The sequence below is a fragment of the Crocuta crocuta genome, unplaced genomic scaffold, assembly GCF_008692635.1.
Source record: "Crocuta crocuta isolate KB4526 unplaced genomic scaffold, BGI_CrCroc_1.0 scaffold54, whole genome shotgun sequence".
Lineage (NCBI taxonomy): Eukaryota > Metazoa > Chordata > Mammalia > Carnivora > Hyaenidae > Crocuta > Crocuta crocuta.
In genome coordinates, this window is record NW_027530356.1 from 4,802,924 (window position 1) to 4,829,095 (window position 26,172).

A 26,172-nucleotide genomic window follows, 5' to 3' on the forward strand; every position below is an offset into this window, starting at 1 on the left:
TTCTCTCTCTGCACCTCGCCTTCTCAGACTCTCTGTCTCAAAATAAATAAACTTAAAAAAAAGTGGAAGTAATATTAAGAATAGGGTAAAAAAGGGAGGGTGAAGACAGGGGGAAACTCTTCTTTACAGAATTTCAGCTAGAAAATGTAGGATGCATGATAGAAAGTCACCATTTTGCTACCTCAGTGTAATAACTGATGAGGATGCAGTCTTCAATGGTTACAAAAAGCCAGCCGGTGAACGGTTGTGGGAGAACAGGATATGGTAGTCTAAAAGTATCACTGCCAGGTCATTTAGAACACTAAAGAAAAAAATTGTAACTTTTCAGCAGAGGTATCTAGCAGTCAGTGAATGATCAGACTTACCTAAGTGGGATAACTTGCCATTGTGTGCCTCTTGATAGGATTCATTTAGATGTGTACAATATACCTTGTCAAAAAGCTTATCATGTATGAAATGGAACAGATTCATAATGTGGATAAAACAAGTTGCCTAGACTCTTAAAAAAAGTGAATGTCATAAGGAGTGAACAAACATGATGATGGGGTGGGAGGGAGCAGTTCTAGATCAAAAGAGGCCAAAGAGAAATAAAGTAATATGTCACCATGATTGGAGATTGGGGGAGTAGAGGATAGAGCTATAGTAATTGCTTGCAGACTGTTGTGTAATCTGAATATAGGCTCTACGTTAACATTGTTGAATTAGTCTTTCTAGGTGTGATAATGGTATGGTTAAGCAGGAGAATATTCTTACTCTTCTCAGATGCATATTGGGGTATTTAGGATGGAAGGGTCATTAATGCCTGCACCACATTTTCAAAAAGTTAAGTAGAAGGAAAGAAAGTATATGTGTGTGTATATGTATGCTTGTCTATTGTACTTTTTGGATGATACGTATTACAGTATACGTGCATACACATGTGTATGTATAGGCATATATGCATGCATTATATGTGTGTGTGTGTTGGTTTTGAGGGAAGAGTCCTGAGCTCAGTCCCTGACACACAGCAGGTACTCAACAGTCTCTTAGATGTATCTGTTACCCTGCTACCTGTTCTTTTCCATTACCTTTGGGAGCTTCTCTGCTTATCCTTAAATGGGGTTTTCTTATTCTATCCTTTGCTATCTTCTTTTCTCTACCTAGTTTTCTAGGCCAAAGTAATCTTTGTTTAGAACACTGTTGATAATCATCATCGGTAAAGCAAACTGCCTTTTATCTATCAAATATTCCTTCGGCACTTATTATCATGCACTGTTGTTTGTATTGTGGTTCCATGCTGCCTCCCCTTAGAGCTCAGTGTCTAGTGCTTCTGGAACCTGAGCAGCCTCATCTCCTTCCCTTCCACGTGGACAGCCTCTTCTCCTTCCCCTCCACACGGTGGACCTCCCCTCTGCACTTCCCGCTCACTCACAGCCCTGGGTGTTGAGGAGGCAGATTGCTTCATCTCCATCGGGAAGAGCTGTTCCCTCGATCGAGTTAGTCATACCTTGCATTGAGCTGCCACGTGCCTCGTCATCCCTTTCCCTCTCCTCACATTTTACAACAATATCTGCCATTCATTGGGAACTTCACCTTGTACTGGACTCAGGCCATGCTAACTGCTTTTAAAAGTATTTTTTTTCTTTTTCATGGAACATTTCATACTTTGACAAGTATATAACCTAAGGGAAAGCACAACAAAAAGAACATGGCACTTACTTGAGCGCCGGAGCCCCACCTGCATCTTCCTTTGTGCTCCGCCCTGGCTGTCTGCCTCTCTCTGCTCAAAGGGGGCCCTGTCTTAGTTTTGTGCTTTTCATTCCTGCCATTGCAACAGATGATTGTAATCCATATGGACAGCTAGTCCACTGTAAAATTCTTCATGCTATATGAAGGACTTTTTAAAAATCCCCAGCTCAACATTGTGTGTGTAAAGTTTATCACCTTAGAAAAGGAATTGGAAGCATTTGGAAAAGATAAGCATCCACTCACCCTCTAGCCAAGCATTTTAATTCCTACGTATATGCCCCAAAAACCTCTCATACGGGCATATCGAGAAACATGTACAAGGATGCCAATAGAAAAAGTGATAGAGCAAAAATGTGGGCATTGGCCCAAATGGTTATTGGTAGGAGAATGGGTAAAAGAAAAAAATAGGGAAGTTTTATGCAGCACTGAATGAACAAACTACAGCTATGCACTTTTAAATAAATCCTCGTGTTGTTCTGATAAAAGTAATCCTACTTTATAGTTGAAGAAATTGACATCTAGAGAGCTTGAAAAAATTGTCCAGGATGTTACAGCTAGCATGTTGTAGAACCGAGATTTGAGTACAGGTCAGTGTCATTCTAAAGCCTTAACTGCTAGGGTTGAATGGTTTCCTGTTGAACAGACTTGTTTTTGTTGGTTTGTCTGTTCTGCATGGAGAGAGAGCTTTGTATTTTGACCTGACCTGGCAAATGTTTCATAGTATGAATTGTTTAGATTTCTGTTGAATGACCTAAAGCATCCTTACAGTGCACAGGAGGAAAGCGGGTGAAGGGAGCTTAGTGGCCTGAGCAAGTCCCTGAGATAGAAACCAGAGCACTCACACTGGGAGCCCAGCTCCTCCGAGCCCTCGCCGCCTGCAACATTTAACCTGTCTCGTCTTACCTTGGTTTCAGGCCTCCCCTCTAGCATGTGGCTGGGAGAGGCCTGGCAGAGACCACACCGGCATAACGTGAACTGCTGATCCTGTGCCCAGTTTCTGTAGCCAGGGTGTGATGTTGCTCTCCTACTGGAGAGCAGAGGCCTCTCCTCGGCTGACTGACTCCTACCTGTAACATAAGTGTGTCCAGCCTGCAGTAGCAGAAGTGCCAGCAAGCTCTCTTCTGTCTCTTGAACGTCACTGACATGATTAGCTTGTGGAAGAAGTGCAGGTGTGTTGTGTGTATGGGGTGGGGGATGTGGGGAAGGCAAAATGGCAAATATTTGGTGCCTTTGGCAAGTAAACCAGTATTCATTATAAAGGTAGATTATTTTGCTACTTAGATATTTTGGCTCAGTCAAACAAACATTAAAAATAAAAGCGGAAGCTTTACTCCTTAGCTATCCCCTTGAGCTTTTACCTTGTCTCTGCCTTTCCTTTCAGTGCCCTGCAAAGCTCTGAGCAGGTACATACGTGTTTTCGCTCTGTCCCTGTAAATCCCAAAAGGCTGCTGGTCCTTTGTAAACTGGTGGGGGCTACTGGCAAGGTCTGCAGACATTACCGACTGGATTTTGTCAAGCATCATGTGGGACTAGCAGGAATACCCTGGTGACTTTGCTTTCCTGTGATGTTGAAGCCCAGTTCTGTAGAGATGTAGAACTCACTGAGGCAGAAGTACTTGGAGACCTGGCCTCTGTCTGTGGCTGCCCTTTGCTAGCATCTTCATGTGGCTGCCTCCTCTTGGTCGGCATTAAAACTATCGCCTTCTTGGGGGTGCCCTTCTCTGTTCACAACATCTGACTCAGAGCCAAGCTCGTACCTAGCACCCTCTAGCCTCCTGCCATGTTTTATTTTCTTCATAGGTTTCTCTATTACTTAAAATAATACTTAATTTTCGACTTACTGTCTCCATCACCCCCTTAAAAGTAACCTTCATGAGAACAGGACTTAATTTTCTTATTCACTGCTAAATCATTTAGTTACCTGGCATACAGTAAAAGTTCAATAGATATTTAGTGAATTTGTGAATGCATCTTGCTGTACAATTTTGGTTAAATTAAGGAGTTGATTTTCTTAACTGTCAAATGATGAATCTGTTTAGAACCTCAGGAGTTTAAAAATCTCTGTGTAGTAAATTAAAAAGTACAGGTATCTTTTTAAATCTTTGGGGCATAAAATTGGATCAACCATAATCTTTAATTTATGAAATATTCTTATAAAAAGTTGATGCAAATTTGACTTTAAAAATGTTAATTTTGTTACTTTTAATTACATTGATAATTTTCCTTAAACTCCATAAGTGAAACAAAAGGCAAGAAGGTAAAACGCTATATGGAGCTGAATGCTCTGTCCTCCTTCCCATTTGCCACCTCTGGCCATTATGTACTCTGAATCCCATTTTCTTCATTCTTCTGCTGTCTTGATTTATAGTGTTCTGACACATCTGTATTCCTAAAAATGTGTGTGTATCTGTGGTATGTATGTGTATGAAATTGATTTTTTTTAAAAGTCATATATTTGGCACACCTGGGTGGCTCAGTCGGTTGAGCGTCCAACTTCGGCTCAGGTCATGATCTCACAGTTCGTGGGTTCGGACCCCGCGTCGGGCTCTGTGCTGACAGCTGGCTCAAAACCTGGAGCCTGCTTCGGATTCTGTATCTCCCTCTCTTCCTGACCCTCCCCTACTCACGCTGTCTGTCTGTCTGTCTCTCTCAGAAATAAATAAAAACGTTTTAAAAAGTCATATATTTAAGTGATTTAACAAAATCATACCACATATAATCCATGGTATTGAGTATTACTATAATTTGTCTTGGTGATTATAACTAATTTCCTATGTTTAGGATGTTTCCAGGTTTTTGCTCTTGTAAACTTGTCTGAAGTGTATATCTATATTGTCTCTTGACAAACATAGAAAAGACTTTCTTGTGGGCCTAAATCTAGAAGTTAAATTGCTGATTCATATGGTATATGAATCTCAAAATAATGGAAACAGTGCCAAACAGTGGTCCAAAGTGGTTGCACCAATTTATACCCCTGTTAAGAATGTGTACTTATCCTGTGGATACATAACCTCTGCAACATTTCATATTTTCAGATTTTTGAAGTTGTTTGTGACATGATACTATATTGTGGCCTTGATTTGCGTTTCCACGATAATTGATAATATGGGCATCTCTTCATATAATAATTGGTTATTTCCATGAAATGTCTAGTTGTTATCTTTTTTTAAATGTTGGGTTGTTTATGCTATTATTGATTTTTAGAAATTCTTCAAATATTGTTGATAATCTGCTTCATTAAGTGTATATATGGTGAATTGCATTTCCCAGATTGTAATTTGTCTTTTTAACTTTTAAAGGTATTTTTTGATAAACAAAAGTTACTGATTTTATTATAGTCATATTTTTGTTTAGAGTTAGTGTTTTTAGTATCCGAAGAAAATTTTTCGATCTCAAAGTCTAATAGTTCTCACAATAGGGTCTATTAGGACCGTGAGGATCCTTGACACCCTTTCGGGGGGCCATGAAGTCAACCGATCTTCAAAAGAATACTAACATGTTACTTCCTTTTTTTAACTCATTGTGCTGACAGTTGTATTGATGGTACAAAAATCAGAGTATGTAAAATATTTGAGCGCCAATCAAGACCATGGACACATCTGTTCTATAGTCCCTACATACCTTACTGCTTGCTATTCATTCTTAGTAACCAGGAGAAGAAAAGGCCAAGTTCACTTTACAGTGTCCTTGATGAAGGAATATATGTTGTTAATTTGGTTAAATCTTGCCCTTTAAATATTTTACATGACAGAATAGGAATTGTTCATGAAGCTTCTGCCTTATTTGGTGGCTGTCTATAGGAACAACACTTGAGTGATGAAGCCATGTAAGCCTGGAACTGAATTAGATGCTTTTTCATGGAACATCATTTTTTACTTTAAAGAGTGATACACAAACTGTAGTAATTCAGACTGATTGGGGTATTTGGTGACATTTTCTCAAAAATAGATGAGCTGAGCCTTCACCAAGGGAAGAAAATAGCATTTTAGAGTTTGGTGCCAATATTAATACCATGTTTTAATTTTATATAATAACGAGTATACTTCTGCATAACAGCACATCTCCAAATGACTGATGATGATGTGTGTGATAAAATCTAGCACAGGCCAAAGATTTATTCAAAGACTAAGGGGCACCTGGATGGCTCAGTCAGTGGAACATCTGACTTAGACTCATGTCATGATCTCGCTCATGATTTGGAGTTCTGCAGTGGGCTCTGTGCTGAGAGCTCAGAGCCTGGAGCCTGCTTTGGATTCTGTGTCTCTCTTTCTCTCTGCCCCTCTCCCAGTTACACTCTCTCTCTGTCTCTGTCTCTGTCTCCATAATAAGCATAAAATTCAAAGACTAAGTTAGTCTAAAGGATTTTAATGTAAGAAGAATATTCACTGATAAGGATTTAGAGTCTACATTGCAAACAACCTTTAAGAAACAACACCACTTTTTGAGTTTTGGTGTGGTACCAATGAAAAAAAATCCAGAAGGCTATTAAAGCACTTCTTCCTTTTCCTATTACATTTCTGCGTGAAACTAGAATTTCTTTAAAATACTTTAACTAAAACTACAATTTGAAACTGATAGAATGAAGAAGTGGATATGAGAATCTGTCCTAGTCCAGATATTAAAGAGGAAAGCAAAGATGTAGAATAATGCCACCTTTCTAATTAAAGCTTTTTAAAAAATTATTTTTTTATAAAAAAATGTGTTATTCCTGTTAACTTTTGACACTATTTTTAAAATGTCAAAATTACAAATACAATTTAACAGTTTTAATATCTGATATAGTAAATATGGTTGATAGAACTTAAACAGATTAAAGCTCTTTGGGCTTCTGAATATTGTGAAAAGGATCTTGAGACCAGAAGTGTGAGAATTTTTGGGCAAAATATATTTTACTATATTTTCTAATAAGGAGTTTTGGGGGTTAGTTTGCTTATTTTGATGTTAGGCCGTAATTTATACATGTAGTAGATGGTCTGTAGATATAAAGAAAAATAAAAGGATACCCAAACTTTAGAAAGAGTAATTACATTTTTTTCTTTTTTTAAAAAGGCCACAAATATGGCAAGTTATTATTTTTTTTTATAGTTTATTTTTGAGACAGAGAGAGACAGAGCATGAGTGGGGGAGGGGTAGAGAGAGAGGGAGACACTGAATCCAAAACAGGCTCCAGGCTCTGAGCTGTCAGCACAGAGCCCGATGCGGGGCTTGAACCCCTGAACTGTCGGATCTGACCTGAGCTGAAGTCGGACGCTTAACCGACTGAGCCACCCAGGTGCCCCATTAAATTTTTAAAATATGTAAAACTTCATAGTCTATCACTGTAACTCCTACAGATTGGATATCTTTGATTTTACTTGTTTCTTGAGTTTTTTATAATGTTGTCTATTTATTTGGTTATTCATGCATCCATGAAGTGTGGGAACTAAGCAAACAATAACCATCATGTCATTTTCCCACCTCTGTCTAGGACCACCCACAGGTCTGGCCGGGAAGGATGGGTCTGCTTGTTCAGCGTAGGTAGTTGGTATTCAGTGGATGTACGTTAGTAGATACTTGCTACTTGTGTGCTGGCACATTACCCAGTTTCTGTTGAAGTGATAGGTGAATTGTAGGAAGTATTTTTTTGCGATTTCTTATTTGGCCTTGTGAGTATCAGTTACGAAGTGAAGAAACACCCTGTGAGGTTTTAATCTTGCCAGTACCATCTCTAACATAATAAGTTACTAGCAAGGATGAGGGAGAGAATTAAATTTTTTTGAATAGCTGCTATGTGCCAGATACGAATGTGTCTCAATTACTATCTTTGTGGCTCTGCAGGGTGATAGCTTTATTGTGATGTTATATTGGTTATGGAACAGAGGAGGATCCTAGAGGCAAAAGAGCTAAGAAGCAAACATAGCTCAGGGTCACAGTAGCTTCAAATTCAGCTGGCCTGCTGAGTTCAAAGGCCTTGCTTTTCCTACCATAGAAGATTGCCTCTGTAAAAATGAGTCCCCATAATATTGACTATTTTATGCAGTGTGATTATTGCCACTGTTGTGTAAACAGCTACTTAACGAGGCCGAGACGTCCTGCACACTCTCACATCTCCAACTTGTGTTTATGTATAAATTACAGTTTTTATTGGGCACATTCATTTCATTAGATCATAAATAGGATATGGGATAGGTGAGAGGCTACTGGATTTGCAGCCAGATGGCCTTCTTTTAAGTCCCATCGTTAGCTGTGTTATGTTGCTTGAGTTGGTGAACCTCCCTGGACTCTAGCTTCTTAACTGGTAAAATAGAGCCAACAATTTAAGGTATTTCCCAGTGTCATTTGGTCGCTGGAAACATCCAGTCTTGATAATACCTGTGCAAAGGCTTTAAAAGAAGAAGGCTGTAAATATGGGGGTTTGTTACTTGGAATTGTTATTTAGAAGTCCTGGATTTCACTGTCATATAAAAATTCTATAAAATACCGTAAAAAGTTTTTGTTACCCCTTGACTTCTGGGGCTGCCTTTTGAGACTGTCTCTCTTCCTTTTTTATTAGATTGAGTCAAATAAAATTGCTAATAATTGGCTATTGTTTTTTTTACTTACAAAAGTGGAAATTTCATATGGTATTAATAGGTATTAGTAAGATTACATATGAATGGCTAACAGAAAAAAAAATCTATGTAATTTACAGGGCATATGATCAAATATAAGTAAGCCTAGATCTTGGTTATGTTTTTCAAAACAAACTTTTACTCTGGGTTTTTGTCCTGAGACTATCTTTAATACACTGGGTAATCCCTACCATCAGTGAACAGTTTTGTGTGTGGAAGAAGCACAAAGGTGAAGAAATGTCTTCCCCTATAATGGGTGGGCCTGATGTGAAAAGATGTCTAGGATGGAAAGAGAACTAGAGATTTCCCCCCATGGATGTTATCTTTAAGAAGGAAAACTGGCAAGATAGTTGGTAGGTATAAAAATGAATTAGAAAAAGACTTAAGAAATTGCATTTTATTCATTTAGAGAGTCCTTAATTAAGAAGATTACAGCTTTTTAAAAACACTAAATTTTATGACTTTTAAAACATTTTTCATGGCAGAGTAGGGAGACACTTGTATTAGGTAAATTACCCTATCCCTGCCTTCTTTCAGTTATAGTGCTGTTAGGATTTCTCCAGTAAATGGAGCTCTTAAAAAAGCTTTATGGCTGGGAAATATACTGGAGTGGGTTCTAGGCATAAGTTTTAACTTCCTCTAACCCTAAGTTTTAAAATCTGTTAGTCTAGATTTTATGAAATTCATTACACAGTTTCTAGAAAACAAGCAAAGTAAGCTCCACAAGTTATGTTCTTTGTCCTTGCCATTCTCAAATTAAAACTAAAAAAACTCTGAATAGTTGATATTTAAATATTTGTAAAATATCAGAGGAGGAAATCAGAAATTAAGAATCAAGCTATGAAAAGCAAAACCTAAGATACTGAAAAAATAAAATAGCAACTATGAGGCTTATTTAGATCCTGTGTCTTTCCTGTAAAACTCAGTTGTGAGTCACCATTAAAAGCACACAAGTAGCTCAGGTGTTTAGGTCTCAGAGAAGACTTCACATGCTTCCTTGCACAAAGTATTTTACCTTTGGTTTCAGTTTTTGCGGGGTTGTGGCGATGTGCGTTCTTAAACCCTACCTACTTTGCCTTTTTTTCTCTTCAGCATTTCATTTCTTTATCGGACTCCCTTTGCTTGGAGGATTACGTCCTAGCCCAGCTGTATCCTTGCTCCCTAAGATCCCCAAAGGATCTTCACACACTGTCCACACACATGCAAACACGGTCTTATATTTTATAAGCAGAAAGTTTACAAATTAAAAAAAAAAAAAAAAAAAAGGATTTCTTAAAGTCTAATGCATGAGCCCATGGAAGAAAATCCTGCTCCATGCAACTAAAAGGCACATTTACAGGGAAAATACAAGCAAAAATTGGACTTAGTTTAGTTTTTGAACCTGGAAAAGTCAAATCTCACTGATAAATCTGTCACTTATCATTTAATCCATTAAAAAAAAAGAATTTAGGCCATCACAAGCGCAAACAGCCATTTCACATTGGAATCACAAATATTCTTTAAATATAATCTGCATTGAATGGACCTTTTTTACTTACCAATATTTCTAGCCTCCTGTCGTCTCTGTAGGCAAGACTGGATTAACAGTGGAGTGTAACATCTGATGTTGAGGGAAATAGACTTAGCCTTCTGCTTGGGCTGCTTGTGTTGACCGGTGAGGAAATGCTGTGTTAGCTCTGAGACCAAAACATTTAAAGTACTCTATGAAATGTTGACATCTCGCCAAAGGCCTGAGTGTCAAGTACTACAGATGTCCAGTCCTCTTTGGAGCCCAGCTCTACTATGTGCTTGTGTAAGTGTAAGCATAAGCATATGATTTCTGCTTAAGGTTACAAATTAGCAAGGCATGGTATGAAACAGAGAGAAAGGGCAGAGCGACAGAGCAAGTGAGAGCTCTGGTCAGCAGGAGGCTAGATCTTTCCCATGCCTAGCTGTGACCTCCTCCTGGGAAGCTGTTGTAAGAATAGCTTCTGTGTTTATTGGGAAGGATTTTCAAATTGTACTTCACATGGCTTCAGCTAAACTCCATGAAACTTGTTGGAATATCAAAAAATATTTGAGAGTAAGATGGACCAGAACATTTGCCATTTTGAGTAGCAGAGGTGGGGAGGGAGAGGGCTGTGCAGGTAGGCGGGTCACCTAGGAGTCTTGATCAGCCAAGGGCAATATAGCTGTCAAGTGAGAAGAGAGATTGAAAAGAGATGCCCTCTCTTTTGGACCTGGGTCACTGATCACTCTACCTGGTCCCAGTTCTAGGGGGTGGGCTGACAGGGCCTGGTCTACTCTGTTATCCTGACACATTCCCAACCTTGAATTGAGGTGTTGCAACTCTAATCTTTCTTTAGGTTACTGCGTCCTCTTAAATATGGTTTCCAAGCACCCTGTTTGACCCCAATTTCTGCATTCCTTCCTCATTTAACAAATTGTTGCTGGAATTTGTTATTCTTACATAGTACTCTCTTTTAATGTAGTCCTCTCAGGAGGAAGGGGACCAAAGTCTCTTATATTCTATCCACTTGGAACCTATATCATCACCTTTTCTCGTTTTACCGATTTCTTTCTCTTTTTCTTAGGATAGCATGCTCATGATCAATTATGCTTATTTTCATTATCACATAAAAATAAAGCAACCTCCCTCAAAGCTCTCCCTGACTTCAGCCCCCTTTTTAGGTACTACTGTCTGTTAGTCAGTGAGGCTATAAACCATTAAATTATAGCATGATCTCATCGGCTCATATCCAGTCAATCACCAAAGCCTGATGATTTTCTTAACACCTGAATATTTCTTGTTTATGATTCCTACTAAGCCTGTATTCTCTACCCCAGTCTGCTCCCCAGTGCCTGCCCTCCAGTCATGCATGAGAAGGATCCCTCTAAAATACAAGTATAGCCATGTCTCTGTGGCTCCCTGTCACCTACAAGGTAAGTGCATCCTGGCAAATCTGGTAGATTTAGTGCTCTGTGATTTGACACTTTGCATCTTCTACCATGACTTATCTTGAGCTTTATATTACAGCCCTGTCTGCTGGCTCCAACTCCCTGCAGATACCCATGGTTCTTGTCTGCTTGCTTGGGCTTATGCTTTGCCCTCTCCCTGGAATATCTCTCTTCTCCTCTTTCCTGGGACATCCTGAATTTTAACCATGGTTTAAACATTTCGGCTCAGGGCGGCGGTGTGGCTCATTTGGATAGGCACCCGACTTTGCTCAGGTCATGATTTTGTGGTTTGTGGGTTTGAGCCGGCATGGGGTTCTGTGCTGACAGCTCAGAGCCTGGAGCCTGCTTCAGATTCTCTGTCTCCCTCTCTTTCTGCCTCTCTCTGTCTCTCTCTCTTTCTCTTTCAAAAATAAATAAACATTAAAACAGTTATAAAAATTTCAGTTCTTCACATATTTCTCAATTTTTGTTCTATTCCCATGTCATCTGCTCTATTTATATCTGATCTTTACATGGAGTCATCTTTTTTTTCTAGTTTATTTTTTTTTACAAATAGTTTATTGTCAAATTAGTTTCCACATAACACCCAGTGCTCTTCNGAGTCATCTTAAAAAAACTAAATGTTTAGCTTCATCCTAAGGGAAAAATATCTTTGAAGTCCTAGATTTCATGTGATTATTTATTATTTACATTGTGCTGAAATAATTACATCATGTAACAAGTTTAGTACATTTGTCTGAGTTCAGTTTATCCTGGACAGTTTCTGATACTTGTTGGAAGCAGTGCTTTCAGATGCCTTTCGGCCTGCACTCTGCCTTTGGGAAGCTGTTCCAGCCCCACACGCTTGGTGACGTTACCCTCCTTTCTGTTAGCCAGAGATACTACTGGTCCTTCATCAACCTATGCTTTTATCCATTTGTTCATCTAATCAGTCAACTAATACTTATTAGTCACCTTCTGGAGGCCTGGTGGTGTAAGGGCCCTGGGGTACAACCATCAGTGCTTAACTTGTGTTCTTTAATTGTTCTCTCTTTGTCTCTCCCATCTCTATCTGAGCCGAGGAAGGCAGGGCCGAATCTTGTCAATTTTGTATCTTCAGCACCTACCATCTTTACTCATGGAATTAAAAGTAAAGATGTGTTGACCTCTTCCTGTTCATCCAAGATTTACTTGTAACACTTGCTTCACAAATGGAATTTGTTTCATAATTGAAACTTGTAAACATTGATAAAGCACAGATTTAAAGTTAACAGCTCACTTTTGTTTTTGAAAGCTTATGATTTATATGTAAAAATGAACAGATTTATGAGTATTCATTTGGAAATGCAGATAGGTTTACGTGTAGTCTAGTAACTGCCACAACTTGCTCAGATACAGAGAAACCTGAGGCAGATTTGTATATTTTAACCAAAACCAGTACTTGGGGCTGTATGCGTCAAGGTTGTTTCAATTTATGATTGCAGTTTTGAAAGGAACATTTACTAGATGAGAATGCCAAAGGGGGAAACGTTATTTTTTATGGGAATTTGTCCATTTATAATGGTATTTGTTTTGTAAGTTGAAGGGAGAACTGAAGGTACTTGAAACAAGAATCTTTAGGTCTTAGGAGTTCAACACTCTTGCGGAGTTACAAAGAAAAAGTATTAATGGAATTCACTAGAACAAAGCTAAGGACTTGGGGAAACCCCGGGGGCATGACAGGCATGATATGAGTAATGAGTGAAATACCAGTATCTGGCATTTGAGTTTGTCGTAAGCAAAATCAATTACTCTAAACATGGACGGCATATTCCCATAAACTAGTTAATTTAGGAAACATACCCCTTTTTAAAAATTTTATTTAAGTTGATCATGTCTGTAGTTTTTTTTTCCCAAATATTTTTAAATGTTTTTATTAGAGAGAGAGAGACAGACAGACAATACATGAACGGGGGAGGGGCAGAGAGAGAGAGTGAGAGAGAGAGACAGACAGACAGACAGAATTTGAAGCAGGATACAGGCCCTGAGTTGTCAGCACAGAGTCTGACATGGGCCTGGAACTTATGAACCGGGAGATCATGACCTGAGCTGAAGGCAGACACTTAACCAACTGAGCCACCCAGGTGTCCCCGTTATGTCTGTGGTTTTACACTCTGCCAGAAACCAGTGGACTAATTGTGCCAGGAGTCTCCCACGCCTCCCCCCATTCTCCTCTTGGCAATGACAGCATTCCCTCCGTGTGCATTTTGATGTGTCTTAGGCCATGTCCCATTTCCAAAAGCACCATCTATCTCATTTTTTTCACCTCTGGCCTTTCTTTATCAGGCTGTTCCCTCAGCCTGGAACAGGTCCTGTCCTCCATCTCTACCTGTTGGGCTCTTGTGCGCCACTGAGAATCCGGAGTCCACCGTTTATGGAGCCTCTCCTTATTTTACCACTGAGAATGAAGGGTTACCCCCTCTCTGAATTCTTAGAGGGCTTAATGTGAATTCCGGTTTGGCCACTTGTCAGACCTTGTCCTGGGTCACAGATGCTAGTTGTTTTCTCACCTGGGTTTGGGAAAGGTGAGTCTTGTGCTGATATTGCCTGAGTCTGTTATTCATGAAGTCACTAGACCTGTCAGCCAGGAGGGCAGGTGATTCTTCTGCAGTGTCTGTCACCCCGGCTCTCCAGGTCTGGCTTCCTGTGCTGGGCACATTACCCTTGTGCCAGAGCAATCCAGAGACACCAGACCTGCTTTCCAGGTCTCCAGCTTACTGAAGAAGGAAGGCTTCTAGATACAAAAAGGTGACTTATTTATCGGATTTAATAAATGAGGTCCTCCACTATTTTTCCATCTGTTTTTCCTAGCCCAAGCAATTTAGACATCACTTCATGTATGCATGTGTGGATTTATTTAATTCAAATTAAACTAATTTTAAATTTTTATTAAAATCCTGCACTTACAGACTTTAAGAAATCAAATAATTTTACAAAATTTGTAATGGAACGTAGCAGCCCTTGCCCTTTTGCTATGCCTTGGTGACTGCCTCTTTCACTTTCTAACTATTATTTTTAAGTAATAGCCTTTATATTTCTACATAAATGACCATATTTGGCTTTCAGTAGCATCTGTTGACTGCTTTGTGTGGAAGATGAAGTTTCAGCTCCCTTGCCCTCCAGCACTTCTCCTCACCCAGTAATTATGTCTCCATTCTCTGGACAAATCAGCATCACTTACTCATATCATGAGCGCTGTGTAAATATTACTTATTGTTGAGGCTCATCACGTGCTTTGAAAGGGATTACGATTCCCCAGCCTCCTCTGGTGACCAGGAGAAACTGTGCCCTGTTGGTCTAATGAAGGCAGGCTTCCCTCAGGGTTCAGGCTGTTTATTTTGCCATTTTCAGTTAGTTAAGCTATGTAAACATGCTATATAAAGTTAGCTCTTATCGTCACTTCAGTATTATAATTTAAGCCAAACCTCCGTTAGACCAGTTCTTAGCTATATGTGCATGAAGAAATATGTTTAAAAGTGTTTTTGCCAATAGCTGCATTGAGAGACCTGTGTAAAGTCCACATCTGTGTTAATGTATACAACTTTTGCTGGATAGATACTTAGCAGCAGTATAGCTTAAGAGAGGAAATGTCGGTGGGCCAGTGTTTGTTCTTAATAATTTTCTGTTGTATTTCACTGCAGAAGCCTTCTGCCTTATCGATTTTAGGCATTTTGCTTTTGGCAGCTTATTTAATAGCAGATACTGCTATCTGGGAAAAGTCACACGCAGAATATATACACACTTCCAAAACTATGTTTCTTTTTCTTCTAGTTAAAGCTTATCTGTGGTGGAAGGCCTTAATCAGGTTCTGATTCTTTACCTTGTTATCATTTTTCTTTTTTGTAGTTTTTCCTGAAGGCTTATTTTATGTATGATAAGCAAGGCTCTTGGTTTTGTTCATTTAAAAATAAAGACAATCCTTTAGAACATAAAAGCTACTGTGTCATAAATAGGAAGGCTGTGGTTTGGCTTGTGGAGCTGAAGAGACTTTGGGCAACCAAGTTCATGCAAGAATATGCAATCTGAGGGAAAATCTAACAGACGACTGATGGGGTGCCGGAGGAAGACAGTGACCCTCATATGTTGGTAAAGATACTATTTTGGGAAATATCCTAGTATATCATGCTAATTGGTAGCCCTCATGTGTAACAGTGTGACTTAAATACCCATCTAAACTTTTGTTCGAAAGGGGAGGGCATCTAGATAATGAACACCCACTAGAGAGAAGGACCACGACGGTTACGTACTGCTTCGCAGAAGGATGTGGGTTTGCATGCTCAGTGGCTCGTTATCTCTGCCACCAGTGCCTTTCTCGGCCGTCTGTAACTGAACACAGCCCCTTTTCCTGCAGCCTTCCAGTCCTTTCTTAGGGGTCTCAGACAGTCTGTCAGCGCCGACCTCTGACATAAACCCCATGGCTGTCTTTGGCTAGGGTTTCATCCAGGATAAAATAAGGTATAAATTACTGCAAATTTTTTCCAACATGAGGCACAGAGTTAGATTAATCTGTGCTTCTTTGTAGTTTTCCACATCATGGTTTAGAGAAATTTGGATACATGAGGGAGCTCTCTGCCCCTGATCTGCCAGAGGACCTTGGACTAGTTCTGTAATCTCTCTACATCTAAACAAAAAGGGTCTAGTGTCACCCACCTCATTAAAGTTGTTAGAAAGGTTAATTGAAGTAATACATATTTTTTTTTACTGTAGTCCTCAGTCAGAATAGGTTCAGTAAGTGGCAGGGTTCTTATTAATATAATCATAGTCTAATCGCTGCTTTACAATTTTCTTGAAAATGTACTGTCATTGAATATATATAGCACATACAGAGTGCTATGCTTTTTGTATCTTTAATAAATGTTGATTTTTGAAAAATGTTTTTGTTTATGTTTGAGAGAGCGAGCAAGCAAGCGAGCACGCACGCATGAGCAGGGAGAGAGAGAGGGAGACACAAAATTGGAAGCAGGCTCCAGTTTCTGAGCTGTCAGCACAGAGCCCACCCAACATGGGGCTTGAACTCATGAATTGTGAGATCATGACATGAGCTGAAGTCGGATGCCTAACCGGTGGCTCAATAACCATAGTTATCAGAAAGCTCTCTAAGATGACATGACCATACATAACCCTGGGAAAATGATTGGCAAATTATAAACACATTCTCAGGAGGAAATAAATAATATGCAGGAGCCTAGTGAATTCACACCATTAGAGAGAGGCACAGCTGATAGAGTGCTTCCTGAGTGGTTTAGTCTGTGGCCTGACTTCCCTGAACCCCCATGATGAGGAAGTTGGGTGTCTCCTACCCCTCCCTCACTTCACCCAGTCTCTATTTTTTCTTAATTGAAGTTTAGTTGATATATAATGTTATTTTAACTTCACGTGTACAACATAATGATTCAACAATTCTTTACTCAATGTTCCCCCTACGTTAAGTGTTGTCACTGTCATCATCTGTATCAATAATAGAGTGTTACTACAATATTATTGACTGTATTCCTGTGCTGTACTTTTCATCTCTGTGACTTATTTTATAGCTGCGAGTGTATATCTCTCAATCCTCTTTGCGTCCCTCTTCTTCACTGTTGTCAACTCCAGAAATTTTTAGGGCTCCACTATTTGTAATGAATGTAGACAAAAATGTGGTCCCAAAGCCTGTCGGCTGCCTTGGATCACATCAGTCTGCTGCCCTATGGGAGAGACTAAAGCTTATTACGTGAATGGAATTAGTTAGTAACTTTTTGATGAATCTCTCTTATTTTAATGCCTAGGAGTGGTTAAATATTAGTAGAGGCAGGGAATATTTATTTTTCCTTAAGTAAGAAAACAAAAGGTCATATGAATGAGCATTTTGTAATTATTTTGTTAGTTTAGCTGAGTGGTTTTTCAATCCATTCTGGCTTTTTGTGGGAAATGCCTTAGAGGTGTTTGGTTTTTTGTTTTTTTTTAATGGGCCATAGGGGAAAAAGTAATGTTTGAATTTGCTAAATGATTTCTTGCCATTTGTAAAACCAGATATTGCTTATCAACTCCATGTACGAAATGCATGTCGTTCACCAGGAGTTAGGATGCTTATTGTTCTATTGGGGGGTGCTCAGTTTCAAAAAAATAAAATAGAAAAGCCACATGTGATATAGATGCATCTGAAACTAAAAAAAAAAAAAGGTGTAGTTTTAAAAAGAAAACGGTCATGACAGATTGTAGACCTTTTTGGTCTGTTTCCTCAGAATGTGGAGTGGTTTTGAAGTGACCTTGTCTGGAAGGCATGCTTATGTAGCTCTGTCTCTGTAGCCCTTATTTTACAACTTGAATTTAATACTTTTTCCACTGTGTGTCAATTGTAATATTGTATTTAGTTTAAATATTTATAGGATCTTGCCACTGTGTATTTTTCTTTTATGAGTTGAAACATTTGGTGACATGTAGTCCTGTCCGGGGACTGTGAGAGGCAGCATGTCTGATTGGTTGAGACTGAGGTCTCTGGAAAGACGGACTTAAAGCACTTACTTGGTGTGTAGCCTTGAGCACATTATTTAACCTCTCTGGGTATCAGAAGACTCTTCCTTGGAATGATTTATACAAAAGCGGTAATGATGTATTTCAAAATATTGTTGTGTGCCTAGCACACAGGAGAGTGGATTAATGTTCCCTTCAATAAGTATTACTTCCTCGATGGAGAATTAAAAAAAAAAAATCTTGAAGGAGGCTTTCATGGCTGGGTTTTTTATTATCTCTATAAGGTAACGATTGCTTGGAGAAAGCATGATTTTGAAATTGAACTTAACTATAATATTTATGGGTATGTATCTTACCATAACATTCCTCTGTTCTAAGTGTCATCTGGACCATTTGGCATAGTTGCAATTGACGCAAACCTTTATATGCCAAGTTTCTTCTCTATGCTACAACATTTGACTGGTAACTAATATTTGCTGCTTCCCTTCCCACCTTTCCCCTCTAATTTGCTTTAAGCTTTTTGTACGCAGACAGCATAAGATTTGATTTGTTTTGGGGTCGTCTGGGTGCCTCGGTTGAGCATCTGACTTCGGCTTAGGTCATGCTCTCACAGTTCGTGGGTTCGAGCCCTGTGTTGGGCTCTGTGCTGACAGCTCAGAGCCTGGAGCCTGCTTCAGATTCTGTGTCTCGTCTCTCTCTGCCCCTTCCCCACTTGCGCTGTCTCTCAAAACTAAATGTGTGTGTGTGTGTGTGTATTTATAAAGTATCAATTTGTTTTGGCCTCAGTTGAGTTTTTCTGACATGAAGCTTTGAGGATGCAGACCCAGTATCCATACGTTTCCAATCTGTGGGTGTTTGTGGTGTGCCAAGGCATTTACAGACCAACTTTTAGGAGTCAGCATTGTTCAGAGGCACCAGTAGGAGCTCTTATACTACTTAAGGCTACCCGGTGATGGATTTGAAAGATCTGGAAGCTACATGGTAGCTGGCTCAGAGTTATAACCAACTACTCCAGAGCCTCACAATAATTACTTGTAATGAAATGTCACCACTTTCTTTAATTCTGTTGCTTGGCTTTGCTGTCATAAAAATAGGTTCCGTTATGTGTGCTGCTTAGAAAGTAGGTGAAGAGAATGTCTTGTTGTCTTCTTAAAGGGGGAACGAAAGATTGACTAGGGAAGTGTGGTCCAGGATTGCCCCTGGATTAAATTCTAAGGTGCCCCTGGCAGCAAGACAATGAAAATTTTCTTTTTCTAAGCTGCTGCTTTAGAGTGACTGCCGCATCTCCAGAGCTCGGGGGGAGTGACACATCCTGAGGTGTTCAGGGGAGTTTTTATTTCTACCTTTGTTCATTTCCGATCTAGCATCCACAACTGGTGTGCTTGAGATCTTATTTAGAGTCCTTTGGGGCAAGGACCACGTCTGCCTATTCCGTGGTGGACAGGGTGAGGACACGGAGCTCTGGGGCCAGATGCATCTGTGTCATTCTTCCCCTCTGCCACCTTCCTGATGGGGTTGCTGTGTTAACTAGATTGCAGTGCAATCAGTTTGTGCCACAAAGTATAGCTGATAAATACTTGTACTATTTTTATTGATTTCTCCAAATTAAGATTATTGTATTCTCAACCCCACCCCTCCATAGCAGCCATATTTTAGAAATAGAGACTAGCATTTTGAATATGGGGGCATCCAAGTGTGTTTTATAGTTGCATTATCATTTAGAAAGTGCGCAGATAATTAGGACCTGAACACTATATGTCGGTGGTAAGGTTTGGCGAAGTTGGGGGGAACAGTGGACAAAAGTAGGCAGAGAGTTAGGATAGAAATGATACTGTGATAATGGGCTTTTTAATTCCTGTGCTCCATGGCTCAGTTCATGCCTTAGGTTTTTTCTTTCCTTTTCAAGTAGGCTCCACACCCACTTACCTGTTCCACTGACTGTTACAGCCCAGTGCCCCTCATTGTTGCAGGTGGGTTGTTGTTTTTTTTTAATGTTTGTTTACTTTGAGAGAGACTGAGTCCTTGTGCTTAAGCTGGGGAGGCAGAGAGAGAATCCCAAGTGGGCTCCATATCACAAACTGTGGGATCATGACTTCAGCCAAACTCAGGAGTTTAATGCCTAACACACTGAGCCATGCAGGTACTCCATTGCCTCAGTTTTAGTAAGCATGTTGAGTTACTTAGGATCCTTTCTCCTTAAAATTTTCAGTCTCTTCCTTTCTCTCTCTCTCTCTCTCTCTCTCTCTCTCTCTGGGGACAGGGGCAGTTCCTGTAGTGTCTTTTAAAAATGTTTGTCCAGACCCTTGTCCTAGCAATATGCTTTAAAACTGTGTATGTGTGTGTACTTCTTTGTTTAGTTTTGAGCAGCAGACTGCAGTATTTTCTTCTGAAATCTTAAATAGAGCGAACGGATAAAATTGACGATAGTGTATCTTTGAAGATAGGTAAGAGTTAGCCTACCTGTTCATTCTCTGCCTTGTTACCCCTCCATATGCCTATGATTCCCTGTGTTTAAGGAACACAGTTTGAAACCATATCATTCTGGAAGATGCATTTGTAACCATGGGCTTCATAGATAATTTAGTAATTAGAAGCCAGTGAACTGAGGTCAGTGCTCTTCATGATGTATTGTAACATCTGGCTTGCTTTCAGAAATAGGCACTCCTTTTGGTGGTTTGTGTTTCTTACCTTCAAGATTTGTGGAGAATCTTTCTGACCTGAAGACCATTGCCCCAGAATGCACTTTGGAAGAGGTTTCATTTACCAAAGGCTTAGCCAGAGCAGATTGGGATAGGGTGATCTTAGAATTTATTATTTAAGTTGGGACACTTTTGAGAGTGAAACAGAGTGTCAATTACAATTACATTAGGGCTGCAGGAGTGAACCTGGATCTGCCCTCGACAACCAGGACCAGTTTACCCTAAGATAGACACACTCTGGATAGAATAGAAATTTTGAATGCCACCAATGTTTTGAAAGCCCGGGACTTACCTGAAACCTTAAAAATGAGTTTTATGTCATCCCTCTGAGGTGAAACCTGCTGTGATACAGGGATGGCACCTTCTATGAGCCAATTTATTGAGCATCTTCTATGTATAAACGACTCTGCTAGTCCTTAGGAGGATTCTTCACCAACCACTGAAACGAGCATGTTGCTTTTCCAGACAAAAGTTTAGAGTCTTGGCTTATAGTTTAGGTTTACTGCATGCTTTAGGCTCCATGTTTTCTCTGTTCTATTTCCTTCATGAATCTTAAAGAGTTAATTCATCTTATTATTTGGAATCAAATCTCTTTTTTGTTATAAATATTTCATATTTCTATGCACTCTAAGGAGGACCTTGGGTATTTTCTATTTTTTGGCTAAGGATAGCATTCAACTAACAGTGGGTTCTCACTGTATTGATGTGGCTAGGGAGGTCATTGGCAGGCAGAGTAGGAATGTGTTTCAGTTGTAAAAAGAATGAGGACTATTCACATTTAATGGACATGGTGTTTGAACATGGAGAAAGGAGTCAAAAGGTCATCTTATCTAGCCTAAGGAAGTAATTTGTAAAGGAGTTGATATTACCAGAAGATAAAATGAACTTTTATTCACCTCTAATTTCCTCCTTTACTTAGCTCTACTAGTATCTTTTTAAAACTAGTTTTAAATGACTGTTTACCTAAGTACAACTCAATATTGACCAGTTTTGTTCCCTGATGATCACTTTGCTGAGTATGTAGCCTTTAGGGCCTAATCTTAAAAATGTAACAAATTCCTTATTTGTGTTAAATGAGTGTAAGCATTTTCTCCCTATTCAGAATACCATCTCTGCTGTGGTTGTTCTCACACTATAAGACATCTATAGCATACTCAACCTTGACCTTTATCCTTTATCCACGTATGACATGTTCGTCTTTTGCTGCTTTTCATCTCCGCGCACTGAGTTCTTTGAAATCATGGATGTATCCAGCTGCTTTCATTCTGTGTGTTGCAGGTCAAGCATGGCCTTCCTGGTGGTCTCTGTGTTTAATGTTTGCATGACATTGGCTTTGATTCTTGTAGGGGAAGCATCTTGATCTTAAGAGCCATGTGTATTTACACATTTAATTCTGAAGTAAGGGAGAGGTGGAATTTTCTAGACTACATTATACTCTTTGTCCTCCTCATTTGAAAATGAATGTGTATGAGAACAAGAAGGGAGTATTTAGTGTAAATGAATGGCGAAGAGACACCAGAAAAAGAAAAGTTGATGGAGGTGGTAGTGTTGGTGGAAATATATGGGCAGTCACTGTTTTATACTAATATCCAAAGCTAGTTTCTAATCTATTTGGATATACGGAATTTGATAAATATTTGCCTAATTGAATTAAAATGATAGTCAAGCATAGCTTACCTAGAAATGTGAGATGGGAGGGTTGGTGATGAGGAAGCCAAACTGAAGGGCCACTACTTGGCAGGCAACTACTGGTCTATAATGGAGAAATGGCCATTAGTTTTCTTACATTCTGTTAAACAGGTTGGGTGCTTACTGTTAGGGTTAAAGCCAAAATGCTCACCTTAATTCCTTAAATCACTGGTATGACTCCTGGACATGGACTGGTAGCATCAGCATTGCAGATTCCCAGGAGTGACTCCAGATTCCCACCCCTGAAACAAAGTCTGTGGGTGAGCTCCGTCCAAGACGTGGGTTTTATCAGGTGTATACAAGTTTGAGAATCACTAGTAATCCAAAAATTTGTAGTAGCTTTAGGTTGTGAAGTCATTTCACAATGTGTTTAAAGCCAGAATGTACATTTTATATATTAGTGGGAGATTGGGGAACCCCCAGTTAAATACTCTTATTTATGCTAAGGATTTAACTTTTTAAATTTTTTTAATGCTTGTTTATTTTTGAGAGAGAGAGAGAGCGCGCGAGCGTGCACGCTCAGTAGGGACAGAGACAGGTGGAGATGCAGAATCAAAAGCAGATTCCAGGCTCTGAGCTGTCAGCACAGAGCCCTATGCGGGGCTCGAACCCACAGACCCGCTAGACCATGGCCAGAGCCAAGGTTGAACGCTTAACCAACTGAGCCACCCAGGTGGCTCTAAGTATTTTAACTTTCAGGATATATCCTGCTAGAATTAGTAGATTCTAAGTCACACACCAGTGATTGTTTTTTGTTTTGTTTTGTTTTGTTTTTAGAATTTGATAATAATTTGCAGTAGGATGTTTCGCTGTGGTCTGTGGTTTGTCCCCAGTTTTCTTCATGGAAAGGTCACATCCTGAAATTAGACATTAGTCCTGGGCTCTGCATGGTACCTGTAGGGGAGTCCTGACACTGCCTTGCTCAACTGTGGACTTGATGGGGTAGAGAGAGGCTCTTTTAATTCCACACCCCACTAGACAGGTAGGAAGGGAATTTAATGAAGACTTATTCTTCAAGTTGTTTGCTTTAAGCAATTTAATTAAGGAAAACTTACTAAGGCATGCATAGGAAAATTAGAAAATGTAGAAAAGTGACAAAGAAATACCACTGGGAAATTTATCCTTGGATAACCATTTTGTTGTAAATGGTAAAGTAAGGAAAAGAAGGCTCACAAGTAAGTTTATATCTCCTGCTTTTGTGCTATAGTAATATTAGTAAGAATGCTAATACCTAGAATTGAGTTTTTAGAATATGCTAAATAGTCTCCTAAATATCTTATTTATATTAACTCCTTAAAACCTAATAACTAATGTATGAAGTAAGTTTTGTTAATGTACCCTAATAAAACAAGGACAGTGAGGCACAGAGTGGTTAAGCTTCGTACCCAAGGTCACACAGCTAGGAAGGATGTGAGTTGCAGCAGGGGATGCCTTAGTTCTTGGTCGTCCTCTAGGATGATGGGAAACACTGCTGGTATTACTGCTGGGCAGTGGTGGTGGTGGTGGAGGTGGAGAGCAGACTCATGAGGACATGTGTTGGGTTGAGGGTGAGGAGCAGGGCATTTTTGCTGGGTCAGGTGGGCAGGGAGGTGGATCAACAACTCTAGGGCGCCTGTAGCTCCTATGCTTTTAGGACGGTCAGCACCCATTAGTGACCCAGCTAATCATCAGCTTCACCTGGAAATACCTCCCATTCCATGGGCATCAATATGTAGAGCTGCTAAAAGAATGCCTGCTGATTGGGCTCTTCACAGCTTGCCTTGAAATGGTGGGCATCTGTTAAATTGTAAACGTTACATCCTCTGTGCTGTGAACATTCACAAACACCTTGAACCTGAAGGAAATGTGTCAAGTAGCCTTCACAATTTGCTACTACAGTGGGGGCTGACAGAATCATTATCGGTCACTGAGCTTTTATTATATTTTAAGTTTATTTTGAGAGAGAGAAAGAGAACAAGCATGGGGGAGGAGCAGAGACGGAGAGAGAGAATCTCAAAGCAGGCTTCTTGCTGTCAGCATATAGCCAGATGTAGGGCTTATTCCCCACAAATCACAAGATCATGACCTGGGCCATAATCAAGAGTCAGGTGCTTAACTGACTGAACCACCCAGGCACCCTGGTCACTGAGCCTTTAAATAATACTTATTTGTAAAGTTGCCTTGTACTTTGATCTTGAGTTTAATGCCATCTTGGGTCATAATGACTTTTCAAAATCTCACGAGCTTTGCGTGTTTGGTCATTTATTTAATTTTCCTTAAAATTATTTCCCAGAACAGTAAGTGGAAATTTTTTCTTGTTATATGAAAGTAAAGAATCTAAGAGTGAATTGATTTACAATAGCCAGTGAACAAAGACTGATCTCTAAGGGATATATAAGGTAGTGGCTAAGATTCTGAACTACAGAGTTGAAATTCCTGGATTCAAATTTGACTTCCACCACTTACCAGCTGAGTCTGGCTAAAATACTTTAACTCATTCATTAAATGGGAATAACTCTCTGTATCCCATAGGATTGTTGTAAGAATTCATTGAGCATTAGTGCAGTGCCTAATGTGTGGAAAACACTTAATAAATGTTAGTAATTATTAAATACCAGGAAGGCAGGTAACTGTAGACAGAAGCTGAGATCTCTTACCACTGCTCCCAACCCCTACCTACCCTAGTATATCTAGGTGACTTCCCAGTGTCAGTTTTCAAAGCTGTATGTTTTTCTGTCGGATAGTTGCACACCAGAAGGAAAGAATTATGGATTAACCATTTCCCTATTGATGGCTGTTTGGGTTATTTCATATTTTCCTCATTATAAACATCTCATAACCTTATTTTGTCACTCCCTCCTACTTTCCTCTTAAAACTTTGAAGGCTGTATTTTGATGTCGGTCTTCAGTTCCACCGCGGTAATTGTTTTCATTATTCTGCTAACACTTGTCTGGTGGGGTATCAGGAAGAGTTTGGGCTCATTTGGTGTAAAGTTAAATCATTATTGGGCATGCCTTGTTATGTTTTAAAGAACCACAGTCTTTTCATGAGGGCAGGAGGGGTGTGTTTTAGCAGAGAAAAAAGAAGAAGCTAAGTACTCTTACTGAAAACTTATGGCCAGTCTCTCAGAAATTCAAACCTAACCTCATTAGTTGGTATATCATTGTACAAAGTGCTCATAAGCAGTATTGAGAGTTTTCTCATTTATATTCAATGGAATGCCTTTTTCCCTGAAATTGTTCTTCCTCAAATTGATGTTTAATTTTTTTAAATGTTTGCTTATTTTTGAGGGGGAATATGAGCATGAATGGGGGGAGCAGCTGAAAGAGGGAGACCCAGAATCTGAACCAGGCTCCAAGCTGTCAGTACAAAGCCAGAAGCGGGGCTCAAACCCACAAACTGCGGGATCATGACCTGAGCTGAAGTAGGACGCTTAACTGACTGAGCCACCCAGGCGCCCCTAATTTATATGTTTAAAAACTTCTCTAGTGTCTAATCACAAGAATATTACTGTCTACAAGGAGGAGCCTGGGCAGTGGTTTGAAACTTCTTTTTGACTGGCTCTGGTCAGGCATAGGAGCTTTCCAGGGGAGTGTTTCAGACAGTCTGAGGGAGTCTTCCCTTCAACCTCTTCAAGACCATTTCTGGGTCTGTGTTTGATGTAAAGATGTATTAAGATTTTGTTTGACTAGGAGTCCTTCCTGACAAATAACACTCATAACAACTGTGATTTAGAGGGGTCTCTGATTTCGTCTCTTTCCAAGTAATGGGAGGGGCTTGTGACCCTGAGAATTGAAGGTGGCAGGCAAAGACGAGAGCTGTCTGTCCATGATGAGCCTGACCGGTTCTGGTCCACGGGGACATTTGATTGTTGTCTTTGCCCTGAACTTAATCACAGGAGTTCCAGAGTTCCTGGTGTAGGTTCCACTTGGCAATGTACACAGGTGCCTTTGGCTTTGATGTCATTTTGCTTTGTTTGCTTTCAGTCCCTCCTGTCTCCTTAGTGATTCTGTTTGCGTGGCTGTGGAAACTTCATGCTAATGGCTCTCCTGGCACAGCGAGTTTGGGGGGATGGGGGGGG

The 26,172-nt window shown here is 39.8% G+C and overlaps 2 protein-coding genes across 3 annotated transcripts in view; one reads left to right on the forward strand and one right to left on the reverse strand.

Annotated features, from left to right (window-relative positions):
* Positions 1 to 26,172, forward strand: part of MED12L (mediator complex subunit 12L) — a 325,934-nt gene that overhangs the window by 141,390 nt on the left and 158,372 nt on the right. The gene's annotated exons all lie outside the window — the stretch shown is intronic.
* The window catches only part of P2RY14 (purinergic receptor P2Y14), a 56,027-nt gene that overhangs the window by 16,951 nt on the left and 12,904 nt on the right, over positions 1 to 26,172 (reverse strand). Inside the window, exon 2 of one of the 2 annotated variants that reach the window (XM_077765909.1) lies at positions 22,263 to 22,353. The gene's annotated coding sequence lies outside the window, so the exon portion shown is untranslated. Of the gene's footprint in view, positions 1 to 22,099; positions 22,154 to 22,262; positions 22,354 to 26,172 lie in introns of those variants that run through there. The other variant, XM_077765910.1, reaches the window with a different exon arrangement.